Here is a 13,246-nt window from a genome sequence, read left to right as displayed (position 1 = left end):
ATAAGTGCCTGCTACCTTTTACTTGGAAGTTCAAGCACTTGAAGGTTTCTCTCAGCATTCCTAACACGGCCCAATATTTCTCATGACTACTCCATAAATGCCTCTGAAATGTTGGCAAGTGGGCATACTCTTTGCTCTGGGGACTCCAAATCATCATGCCATCCCACACTTCATCAGTAAAAATTTCTTAAATGTTAAGCAGTTTTCCCATTTCCCATTTATCTGATAGCTTTCTCCCTTTTCCAATGATTCAAGAAAAATAACAGAAACTGTTAGGTTTCTTCACTCCAAAGAGTTTTGTAACTTTTTGGATTTTAAGTTGGTAAGTTTTATTCTTCATTCTTAGTACTCTGAGAAATTTTCTTCAAACCATGATTTTACATATTATCTGGCTTGTTACTGTTGTTATAAAGGGAATGACGTTTTCTTGTGACTTTTTACATTCTAAGTAGAAGTTAATACTTGACAGTTTACATATAAATCATAATTTTCTCTTTCAAAGTATATATATATATACACACACATATATAACATATATACTGTATATATACACACACTATTTATAATATGTAGGCTATATATGTTGATTAAAATATTTTGGAAGTCTTCTTTTAAACTACATTGAAGTTATTCATCTTATTTTTTTGAATACCTTTGGTGGTAGAAAATCTTTCACTAATTCCAAAATTACATCTGCCCTCAAATAAGAGTGATATTCAAAACTAAGGTGATTAATTATGTTTGTTGTACAGTTGACTCTTGAACAACATGAGGGTAAGGGCTGATCCCCAAAACCGTTAAAAATCTTTCCCAAAAGTTTGCTACTAATAAGCTACTTTTGACCAGAAGTCTTATTGATAATAAATTATTAGTAACTATATTTTGTATATGTATTTTGTCCTATATTCTTACAATATAAAAACTAGAGAAAACAAAATATTATTAAGAAAATCATAAGCAAGAGAATATATATTTACTATCTATGAAGTGAAAAGGAATCATCATAAAATTCTTCATTGTCTTCATATTGAGTAGGCTGAGGATGAAGAAGAAGAGGGAGGGTTGGTCTTGATGGCTTGGGGTAGACGAGATGGAAGAAAATTCATGTATAAGTACACCTGTGCAGTTTAAACCTATGTGATTCACAGGTCAACCATAATGAAACAATTGGGATTTTTTTTAAAGGCTAGTCAAGTGAAGCAGCGGGAGTGGAGAAAGAGCAAATAAATATGTAACTGATTGTGATCAATTAGTCATAAACACCACTGCACTCAGATCAGCCAGGATGATTTATTTATGCTTCATTTAAAGATATTTTGAAGGCAATATTACACAGACCATTCAAAATTGATTTTGAGTGATGGCAGCATTATTGGAATAAGAGAATTCTTTTGATGATTATTGTTTAATTATGAATAGTAAACATAAAGCAAATATTTACAAATCTGTAATTTTAATATAAATTTTTATTGCTCATGTATCCAGCCTTGAACATTTGTTGTTAAAATTAAAGTATTTCAGATTTTAGTCTTTCTTGTACTCTGAATAATCCAATGCCAACTAATAAAGTATGGTTTGCCATTTTATTGCTTTTTTTGTAAATGCAAAGAGAGATTAATTTGTTTTAGTTTACTTGAAAGTATATTATAGGCATCTTCACCTTATTAACAATTTATAGTGATTTTTCTTTTTTTATACCACAGCTGACAAAAAGAAATAAAACACCTTTAATCAGAAAGTCTGATTAAATTCAATATTAACTCATATTCTTAAAAATATTTTGGAAAAGTCAACAAGATACATCACAGAAAGCCAGGCCACTGCTGACAATTCTTTGGTGGAAAAGTAACTTGCACACTTATCCAAGCTGCCTAAATGATTATCAAGCCAAGTTTTTTTAAAAAATAGATTTTAACATATACTAAAGAAACTATACAGATATTCCCTAACAAAACAAACTTTAACAATGAAGTTAAAGTATGTAGCAAAACCCAAATATAAAAATACACATGAATAATTTATAAAATAAGCCTTTAAATTTTAGAAAACTAAAATGGGGAGACCTTACTGAAGGGTAATACATAAAATGAGGACTAATAGCAAGAAATAATCCTTAACATTTTCCCAATGACTGAATAAACCTCAAAAAGACTACTTAGGAAAATGATTAACATGTAGTTTTTCTTTTTTCCTAGCCAATTCAGTTTTACTTAGATATATCTGATTACCAATCAATACATATATAGATTAATTTTTTTTCTACTCAACTACTACCATTTTTTTTCTTTTTCATCTTTTTCCTAATTTTCCCTAATTTTTCCTTTGGTTTGATCAGTTGAACTCAAAAGTTTTGGTACCTAAAATGAGTATCAACATTTATGGGAATAGCACTTCAGAAATGCAATCCTAGAAAAGGCAAATTTTTAACAGAGGTGGCTTGACAAAGTTAAGCATCCCTTCTCAATATGACAATGTCTCCCATGTTAATCACAAGGTTAATGGCTTCTCGTGGCTAGATCACATGACCCTGCATTATACTGAAATGCTTCCTGGTGAGGTGCTGCAGAGCTATGTGCACACACACCCATGTAGGCTTTCAATAAATGCAAAGCATAGTTTTAAACCATTTTGGCAGAGTAAATAAAAAAATTGTGTTTCTATTGGCTCGCTTTGCTTCTTGAGCAGGCTTGGAGTGCTGTTGGTGATATAGAAGACACAACAGTTAGTTATTGGCTACTCCAAGCTCTTTAGGCTTTCGCACTTCCTGTTCTTCAAGTCTTGGCATGTTTTTTTTTGTCAGTGATTATGGTATTTTCATTAACATTGCCACTGTCATGGGGCCAACACCTCCAGGAACTAGAGTGATATAACTGGCTTTTTGCATAACTCCTTTAAAATCCACATTTCTAACAACTTAGGTTTAGCAGTTACAAGACCTTGAACTATATCTATTCCCACATCAATAACTATTGCTCCTTCCTTGATCATATTTGCTGTGATCAGATTTGGAATGCCTGCAGTTGTCCCGACCTGCTGGACGAGCAACGCAGACCCTAGGGAGGGAGTGGGGATTAAGAGAGAGACAGGAGACAAGTCAAAGATCGATCAAGTCTCATTTATTAGGTACAAAGCAGCTGCTTATAAGCAAGCAAAGGTGGGAAGCTCTGAGTTCTGACGTCAGAAAGTAATCATGGAGATGAGGCTGCAGGCTGGCCTCATGACTAAGAAGAACGTGAAACTTAGATAAGAGAAGCAGAAGCTTGAGCAACAAGATCACAAGACGGCTATCATGATGCTCAAGATGGCCACTGCTCCCTACAGGTCCCCCTTTTTTATTTTATTTCATTTGGCTGGCTGCCTGTGGGGACCATGCCTGTCTTAGGTCAAGAGACACACCTGCAGTGATGCTTTTACCCTTACCCGTCATAGGGCGAGCGGGATTTGTATCCCGGTCTCCTGTCTTAGGCGGGAGCATCTTACTGCCAGGCTCTCAGGTTGCCCGTCATTGGCTAACTGGTCCATCTCACCAGGCAATGTCAGAGATGGTTGGCGGTGCTCATTGAGCTTCTACCGTAACCTTGATCCATCTCTATTTCACGGTCGGCCATTTCCAGCTTATGGTAATGGACCTGTAGAGGTTGCATTTTTATGGCGTCAATTTGTTGTTTAACAAAAGCCATGACCTTGTTGAAGATAAGAGGTCCAACAGTGAGAAGTAGGAGGAACCCAACAAAAGGGCTGAGGAGGGGGAGGAGATAGGGGAGGAACCCATTCAACCCCCCCATAGCGGATTATCGTAGAGTGCCTTTCTTCTTTCAGCCAAGTCTTCTTGCAGGGTTTTTATTTTATCTCTGACAACACCAGAACAGTTGGCGTAGAAGCAGCATTTTTCATCTATTGCAAGGCACAGCCCTCCTTTCTCGGCGGTAAGCAGATCTAGGCCCCGGCGGTTTTGCAGGACCACTTCGGTTAGGGAATCAAGCTGGTCTTGAATGATTTGTATGGTGGATAAGAGTAAATCAACATCATTAATTAGTTGAAGGGAAAGTTGATGGTAAGAGTGTAAGGAATAACCTAAACCTGCAGTTCCTGTGGTAAAGGCAGCAGTGACTCTGAGGGTAGCTAGTAGAGGAATGAACTGGATTGCCCTCTTGTTTCTACCTGCTATAACATCAAAACTGGGAAGGGGAACAGGGTATAATCCTCAGGGCTTAAGATATTCCCTGGGAGGGATTATTATCCTCACACCCTGATGTTCCCTTACTGTCTATTTGTTTTACTAATCTTTCTGGCAACCATCTGGCAGAGTCTGCTTCCTTTGCATATACACAGACTGATCCTCTACCCCAAATCCATACAGGGTCAGGACCGTGCCAGGAGCCTGTCATAAGATCCATCCACATCACGGATGCAAATTTCGTTTGAGTTTCTGATTGCCAATGGCATTCTGCAGCGGAGTGTCCATTTTTGTCTAAAGTTAAAAAATTTAGTCTAAACATTGAATGTGCTATAAGGTTTCTGGGGGACCCCTTGATGGGGTACCATTCCCCCTTTTTTATTTTCTGAAGGGTAAGTTTTAAGGTGAGATGAGCTCTCTCAACTATTCCTTGGCCTTGAGGATTATAGGGGATGCCAGTTATATGTTGTATGTTTAATTGAGAGCAGAACCGGGCAAAGGCTGTGCTGGTATACCCTGGTCCATTATCAGTTTTAATTTTTTGTGGACAGCCAAGGGTGGCAAAAGCAGACAGCAGGTGTCCAATGATATGTTTAGTGGCTTCTCCTGTTTTGAGTGTGGCAAACACATATCCACTACAGGTATCAATACACACATGAACATATTTAAGATTGCCAAATTCTGAAACCTGGGTTACATCCATCTGCCAGAGTGCATTGGGGACTAGGCCCCTAGAGTTGACCTCTAGATGGGGCACAGGTAAATGGGTGGCACATTGTGTGCATTCCTTAACTATTTGTCTAGTTTGTTCCCTGGTAATAGGATGTAATAATCTAAGGGAGTGAGCATTAAGGTGGTGTAGGTTGTGTGTATGTTGAGCTTGAGATAATGGATTTTTAATTCCTGTGGCATATGCGTGAAAAACGTGGGTGGCTAGGTCAGCTTGTTGATTGCCTTGTGACAGTGGTCCAGGCAATCCTGAGTGGGCCCGCAAGTGTCCAATAAAAAAAGGATGGGTTCTGCTGATGATGAACTGTTGTAATTGTTTGAATAATTTTGTGGCTGAAGAGGTATGTTTGAGGATGGGAGCTGTCTCTAAATTAGGTATGGATTGAGCAATGTATGCACTATCGGTGTAAATGTTTAAGGGTTGATTAGGGAAAGCAGAGAATACTGCTATGACTGCTTGTAACTCAGTAAGTTGAGCTGAGGATGATTGGGTTTGAAATTGCATGGTGTGGCCTTGAGTGACATAGGCAGCTATACCTGTAGGTGAACCATCAGTGAACACTATGAGTCCATTGGGAATAGGTTCAGGTTTTGTGACCTTTGGAAAGATAAATTCATGTCTATTGGCAAAAGTAATCAACTTATGAGGGGGATAGTGATTGTCCAATTGTCCTGAAAAGGAAGCCAATGCTATAGGCCAAGCTTCGGTAGTTTGCATGAGCCACTGAACTTGTTCTTTACTGTATGGCTGGATAATTAAGGAAGGTTCATAACCAAAATATTCCTTGCCCATTATTTGGCCTTGGATAATTAGATTAGCTACCATAAGGTAGTATGGTTCAAGGACTCTTTTTGGCGTGTTAGGGAGGTGAACCCACATGAGCGGAGCGGTTTGCCAAAATACAGTGGTAGGGGATAATGAGGTTTGGCAAATGATAAATTGGAGTGGCTTGCTATAATCTACGAAGGTGATGGTTTGATGATTAATGGCATGTTCTACAGTTTGAATAGCCTGTATGCCTTCAGAGGTTAACTCACGAGGTGATGTGGGGTTTGGGTCCCCATTTAGAATATCATAAAGCGGTTTGAGATCTGCTTTACATAGTTTCAAATGAGGTAGCAGCCAATTAATATCTCCCAATAACTTCTGAAAGTCATTGAGTGTCTTCAGTTTATCTAGCCTGAGTCGTACCTTTTGTGTGGTAATTTGGTTTCCTCTTAGCTGGAAGCCTAAATATGTATAGGGATCTGTGAGTTGCACCTTTTCAGGAGCTATTAACAGACCATGTTGAGTAAGAGATGTTTGCAAAGCTTTAAAACAAGACAAAACATTCTGTCCAACTTTTCCTGCTAAAAGAATATCATCCATATAATGGATAATACAGATTTCTTTCCAGGTGTCTCTAACAGGTTGAATGGCTAAGGCAACAAAAGATTGGCACAAGGTTGGACTATTGGCCATGTCTTGAGGTAACACTTTCCAGTGATATCTTTTCATAGGTTCCTTAAAATTGCTATGGGGCACACTGAAAGCAAAACGTTTTTGATCATCTGGATGTAATGGAATAGTAAAGAAACAGTCTTTTAAATCAACAACAATCTCATAGTAATTTAAGGGTATGGTGACGGGAGAAGGGAGCCCGGGTTGCAGGGCCTCCATGAGGACCATGGATTTATTAACTTCTCTAAGATCTTGTAGCAATCACCATTTTCCTGACTTTTTCCTTATAACGAAAATTGGTGTGTTCCAAGGAGAATTACTAGGTTCTATATGCCCCGCTTGCAACTGTTCCTGTACCAGTTGTTGTGCGGCAGCTAATTTTTCTAAGGAGAGGGGCCGTTGGTCAACCCATATGGGGTTGTCTGACAACCAGGTAATTTTGTCTGCATGGGCTACATGATAGACCGCAGCCCCTATTGAAAATGTCCTATTCCTGTCTTATCTGTTTTTGATTTAGTTTCTATAGGGCTTAAGATTCCAGTTTGGTTTTTTCCTAACCCAGTACCGGGCACGTATCTGTGTTTAAGCATCTGGGCGGCAATGATCTCATTAGGACTACCTATGATCATACCTATCTGAGCTAGCAAATCCCTTCCCCAAAGGTTGAAGGGTAGGTCTGCAACAATATAGGGTTGCATTTGGCCTTGATTTCCTTTCTTATCTTCCCATTTTAGCATTTTTGTACTTTTCTCGGGATTCTTACTCTGCCCAATACCGGTGAGATGAGTAATAGTAGCACTTATTGGCCATGTGACAGGCCACTGGGTTTTGCTAATTATGGTCACATCTGCTCCGGTATCCACTAGCCCAGTAAACTCCTTTCCATCTAGTCATAATGTCATCATGGGCTTGTTAGGAGATATCGCTTTTGCCCAACAGACATCAGAGGAACCAAAGCCTAAGTTACCTCTGCCCCTTTTTACAATTCTATTACTGGTTTTACAAAGAGGTAAAAGCAAGAGCTGTGCAAATCTCTGTCCAGGGGAGACAGTACTTATGACCTTAGGAGAGGTTGCCATAACTTTGATCTCTCCTGTGTAATCATTATCTATTACTCCAGGGAGGAGGATTTGCAGGCCTTGTAGAGTGAGGCCACTTCGCCCTAGAATAAGTCCAAAAGAACCTTCAGGCAGGGGCCCAAAGATGCCTGTAGGCAATGCCTGAACCACCATTTCAGGTGTTAGTACTGTGTGGGAGGTGGAACAGAGGTCCAATCCTGCACTTCCTGTTGTGGCTCCGCAGAGGCTTGAAACAGATTGTTGGTTGGAGAAACAAAGCTGACTGCCCCATAGATTTGTTTTTGCTTTGGGGCCTGGGGCTGGCCCCTCATCCCGTTTCCCTGATGTGGGGAAAGTGGTTGCCCTTGGGCATCTCTTTTCGATTTACATTCATTTGTCCAATGTTTCCCTCTCTTGCATTGGGGACACAAGCCAGGGACTTTAGTATTAAGGGAGAGTTTCCTATCAGCATTACAATCCTTAGCATAGTGACCACTGGCGCCACATTGAAAGCACCTATTTTTTGACTGATTAGATAAGAACTGTCTCACAGTATAGCCCTGTAGGGCTGCAGCCATAGCTAGTCCTTGTTGATAAGCTGAACCTATGTCTGAACACAGACGTATATACCCTGAGAGGTCTGTTTTCTTCTTATAAGGGTGGATAGCCGCTTGACAGGCAGCACTGGCATTCTCAAATGCTAGTTGTTTAACAAAATCTGTGCCCACATCTGCATTGCCAAAAATTCTGCCCGCCGCTGTAATAAGGCGATGTACAAACTCTGAAAAAGGTTCATCTGGCCCTTGTTTTATGCTGGTGAGGGAGGTACTAACATCCCCTTTTGTGGGCAGCTTCCGCCAGGCTTTCGTACCCACAGTTTGAATTTGGGTGTACAAACCCGCATCATATCGCATTTGTGCGTCGCTGGTAGCGTAATTGCCTTCACCAGCTAGCATGTCGAAATTCCAATTATTATTAGCCTGTGCGTTGTGGAGGGCAGTTTCCTTGCAGCATTCATAAAACTCAGATTTCCACAACAAATAATCACCCCCTGAAAGGGTGGCTCGGGCTAATGTCTGCCAATCCCCTGGGGTAAGCCAATTTTCGGCCACAGATTCCAAAATTGCAGTGGTGTACGGAGCAGTGGCCCCGTATTGTGCCACCGCAGTTTTTAGTTCTTTAATTATTTTAAAATCAAAACCGGCATGATGTCTCCAAGCAGTTCCTTGTTGATCAGTGGTTTCTGTTATGGGGAATGCACTCGGATTATTAAGGTCCAGCAAAGGGTTGGTCTGGGAAGGTTGCTTTAGTGCTGCTCCTCATTGGGGAGGAATAATGTTTTGGGTGTTTTGGGTCTTAGCCTCGTTTCTGGCTTTACCTATCTTTATTTTTTCAAGCTGTTCAATGAGCTTTTGGTGTTCTACCTCAAGCCTTATCTGTTCTTTTAGGGAATTGATTTTCTCTTGTAATTCTTTTTGGGGATCAACAACGGGACATGCTATTGGGGGTGCCGAGGGTCCCGCTCTGTAAGGCGGAGGTCGCGGTCCATAAGGGGACCAGTCCTGGTTTTTATACCGGGCTGCCTCATCCTCCAAGTCACCCCAGTCTATTCCTTCATCTATGCCCTCGTCTTCTGAATTTTTTTGCCCTTTCCATTAACCAAGTGGATCTCTTTTTCTGGTTTAAAGATGTAATTTTACGTCTATCAGATCCTTGGGTATGCCCTTTAGATCCTCTTTTGGTTTTTTCTAAAGGCAGACTTTGGCTCTCGGAGGGGCACTGTGACTCTCCAGGCGCTCCCTTCTCGGAGTCACTATCAAAAGACATCAGATCCTCATCCTTATTAACTTGTGGCGACTGCGCCTCTTCATTTACAGACAATTGCTTGGAGTCATCTGGACTCTTAGCACCACTGAAGTTGCTCTTATCGAGTTCCCCTTTTAGGAGAGACTCTCCCTGGGAGATTACATTGGCAATGAGGGGATCGTGGTGTCTCTGAGTTAAAATTTCATCTATTAAATTCCAATAAGAAAAAGCTGTGACTGGGACCTTTTTGGGTCTGAAAGTACTGTAATAATCTTTCAAAGCATCTCCTACCCTTTTCCACCATTTTTGGTCTATGGTTCCTTCCTGGGGAAACCAAGGGCAGACATCCTGGATATAGTCAAAATATTTACACAATTGTTTTATTTTCACCTTTACTCCTCGCGCCTTTAAAGCCTTACTTAAACTCTTTGTAAACAACTCATGCTGGCTGATTTCCTGTCCCATATTCGCCATCCGCTTACCGGAGCGCGAGTTCATGGCAGGCTCCCACGATGCTCTTTCCTCGGGGTTTCTTAATCCTTCTGTGCCGGCTGACCTCGACGGCGTCCCTCACTGTACCCCTCTTACTCGAGCCCCATGTTTGGGCGCCAGTCTGTCCCGACCCGCGGGGCGAAGAATGGAGACAAGTCAAAGATCTGATCAAGTCTCGTTTATTAGGTACAAAGCAGCTGCTTATAAGCAAGCAAAGGCGGGAAGCTCTGAGTTCTGACATCAGAAAGTAATCATGAAGACAAGGCTGCAGGCTGGCCTCCTAAGAAGAATGTGAAACTTAGATAAGAGAAGCAGAAGCTTGAGCAACAAGATCACAAGACGGCTATCATGACGCTCAAGATGGCCACTGCTCCCTACATGCAATGAATATTACAATATCTGCAAGAATTGTATGTTTCTTCAACTCCTCTTTGGGAGTATATCAATGAGATATTGTAACAGTGGCATCACCTCTGTGATGTTCATGTACCCCATCTGTGTGCAGTGATATTGCAATGGGCATTCCAACAAATTTTTTGACCTTCCAGCCGCAACCATATTCTTTCCTAGGGTTGGAATGCCAGTTTGCTTAATTATTTCCCAGACACCCCATGGAGTGGCTGATGTGCTATAGCGGTCCTAGAGTTAGAACCAGAGCAATGCCATTTTATACAAGACAAAAACTGTTTTCCAAAAATAAGTTATAACGGCTGACCCCCTCTCCTCGCACTAACTGCTGTTCTTGGCTTCTGTAAATAAAACCTGCTAGCTTGCTCTAAAATGACCAGCCTTTGCTTATCAGTAGTTACCAGAATTACTTCTGCTTATCCGCAAGTATTGAAAAGATGCTTGCCCTGCATCCCCTCACCCTGAACCCAGGATGTGGTTTTTCAGCTTAAATACCCTGCCCCCCCTGAGTTCGGGGCCACTGGTTGGAGAGACGTGAGTCCTTTGTGGTCGCCAGCAATAAGGACCCTACAATTTGGCATACTTTTGTCTTAGTGATTATTTCAATCTCGTATCCAATACTTCAGCTGATACATGGAATACTGGTCCAGATATATTCACCCTACATCAATTACATGAAAGCCATCAACATCTTTATCTGGAGAAACAGCATCGCAGAGCTTTCTCTCAGTGTGCTCTGGAAGAGGCAGCTGAAAAAGGAGGCCATCTACATTATCATCATTATTCAGTTTATTGGTTAAATTCAACAATTCTTTCTCTGAAATTGAAGCTGGTTTCACAGTGTTCTAATTTTGTTGATTCCCACATCTGCAGCTGCCCTGATTTTGTTGAGGATACAGGAGTGACTTGCAGGATTCTCATCGACCAGAGCCACGCTCAGGCATGGCTGTTTGTTGCCAGAGGCCATCTATGATTCCGCCACCTGCCACACTTCCTGCTTGATCCGCTGGGCGAGTTTCCGAACAACAGCTTCATTTAGTTGGGAATGGGCTCTTCCCAACCGTAGCCACACTCAGGTGTGGCCGGTTGTTCCCAGAGACCATCTACTCTTCCACCTCCTGCCACACTTCCTGCTTGATCCGCTGGGCCAGTTTTCTGACAACGGCTTCTTTTAGTTGGCAACGGGCTCGTCCCAAGAACTCCACTGCTTCATCCAAAGCTGATAGACCAAGAGTGAGTATCTGATGTCAAGGGCGACAATTTTTAGGTTGGCCTGCTGTCCAGTTGGTGCAAAAGCTTAGCTCAGTCAAGCAGTTGAGAGTTATCGGAAGTGGTAAATGCTTGTCCTTGAGGGAGTGCAAAAGAGCTGCCACTAGGTGGAAAGGGTGAGGGTGAAGGTGGCAGCTCTGAGCTGGCTGGAGCTCCGGGGCGGCCAATGCTGACTTGAGGGAAGTCCCAGCCATAGCCCGCACCGATGCCTGCTCTGGACTGACAGTGATTTCAAAAAAAGTTTTGTTGAAGGAAGATAGATATGTTCATTTATGGAAATGAAGGTAGAATTCTTTTTACAAAAATCAAGTACCACATTAAAGTAATATTAGTGGGATTAGCTGTGACACAGTCTCCCAGCAGGAGACAACATGCTGGGAATTACCTGGGCAAATGCTTTTCAATGTTTTTGCCTTTGTGTCCCAGCCTGGTCAAAGTTCGGAAAAACATTCATTTTAAACTAAATTTCTACTAGTTATGAAAAGATTAAACACTTTCAAAAAAATATTCTGAGTTGGTGCCTAAGTATTCGATTTTTTTTCTGTTACATATGGAAGTTTAAGAACATGTAATAATAATGAATTATTGCAAAGTTACCACCTTCTATGTAAAATGTTTTTTTAATTGTTGAAAATGATTTCTTTTGAATATCATTGACATCCTCATGTTTTCAAAATTGCAGGATTTGTTGCACAAAACAACAGTTCACAGTAAACCTACATTTTATGATTTTACGAATGCCTGTTATGTTCCCAAGGAAACTTTCAGTTTTTATCTTCTAGATATATTTAAAGTTTGTAATTTGTATGGAAGGGTTTTTTATCCATAAAGTTTCAATCCAATAAACATATCGTTTTCTAAGTGCAAGCTCCTTTGCAAATTGTTTTGTCCCTGTCTTATTTTGGGTACTCTTCTTTTTATATTTTACAGTCGTCATATATTTGTTGACATACGGTCAGATAGAGCAACCCAGGGTTGGTGCCCCTTAGCAGAATCCTGCATTCTTGTCTCCTTTATTAATACATAAGCTTCTTTTTCCATTCACCCTTTCCTTTTCTTACTCTGAAACATATACATTTCCAGAAGAGTTCACAAACATATATTTGTAGTTTAATAAGTAATGTAGTTTGTTTATAAAACAAACTCTTGTGTGTAACCTAAGTCAAAAAATAAAAATGGCAGCATTCCAAAACATGTACCCAGTCTATTCATGGCATTCTCCCTAATTACACTTCTATCCCTCCACCCTGGAAATCCCCATGTCTTAATCCATTTTGTGCTGATAGAATATCTCAGACTAGGTAATTTATAATGAAAAGCAATTTATTGGTTCATGTTTCTGGAGGTAATCCATATGATAATATTTGGCTATATTATTTTCTTTTTAATATATTCTCCCATTTTATGAATATTTCATAATTCATACATGCTACTGTAAGTGAACATTGAAGATGTTGGCAGTTTTTGGTTACTGTAAGCAATGCTGTTACAAATGCATGTTTGTGAATGTATTTAGGGTAAATAGTGAGTTGCACACCTTAACATTTTCCTGGTGAAACAACTCTTGGATTTTAATACACAAACTTTAGAATATAGTTGTCTGCAATATACTTACTTGATGATGTCTTACAAAAAAACTGTGTATTCATGCCCCCAAAGCTCAATACTTCATTTTAAACAAAACAATGTGTGTGTGTGTGTGTGTGTGTGTGTTGTGGAAAAAGAAGGTGGGAATAAGGGTGAAATCTGAAGTTCTATTTTAAATAAAATTAAGTGTAAATGTTGTGAAAGGTACAGGTGAGAATCAATAAGGCCATGGTACTCCGATTACTGTATACAAAACAACCATTTGTTTGATGAACATTT

The 13,246-nt window shown here is 40.4% G+C and overlaps 1 pseudogene; it reads right to left on the bottom strand.

The window, feature by feature from the left end:
- Positions 1-2,722: 2,722 nt before the first annotated feature.
- Positions 2,723-11,574, bottom strand: LOC103791616 (bifunctional methylenetetrahydrofolate dehydrogenase/cyclohydrolase, mitochondrial-like; annotated as a pseudogene).
- Positions 11,575-13,246: the final 1,672 nt, after the last annotated feature.

This window comes from Callithrix jacchus, chromosome 2 (genome assembly GCF_049354715.1).
Source record: "Callithrix jacchus isolate 240 chromosome 2, calJac240_pri, whole genome shotgun sequence".
NCBI lineage: Eukaryota > Metazoa > Chordata > Mammalia > Primates > Cebidae > Callithrix > Callithrix jacchus.
The sequence above is the reverse complement of the archived record's forward strand: the minus strand, read 5'-3'. Positions and strand labels throughout refer to the sequence as shown.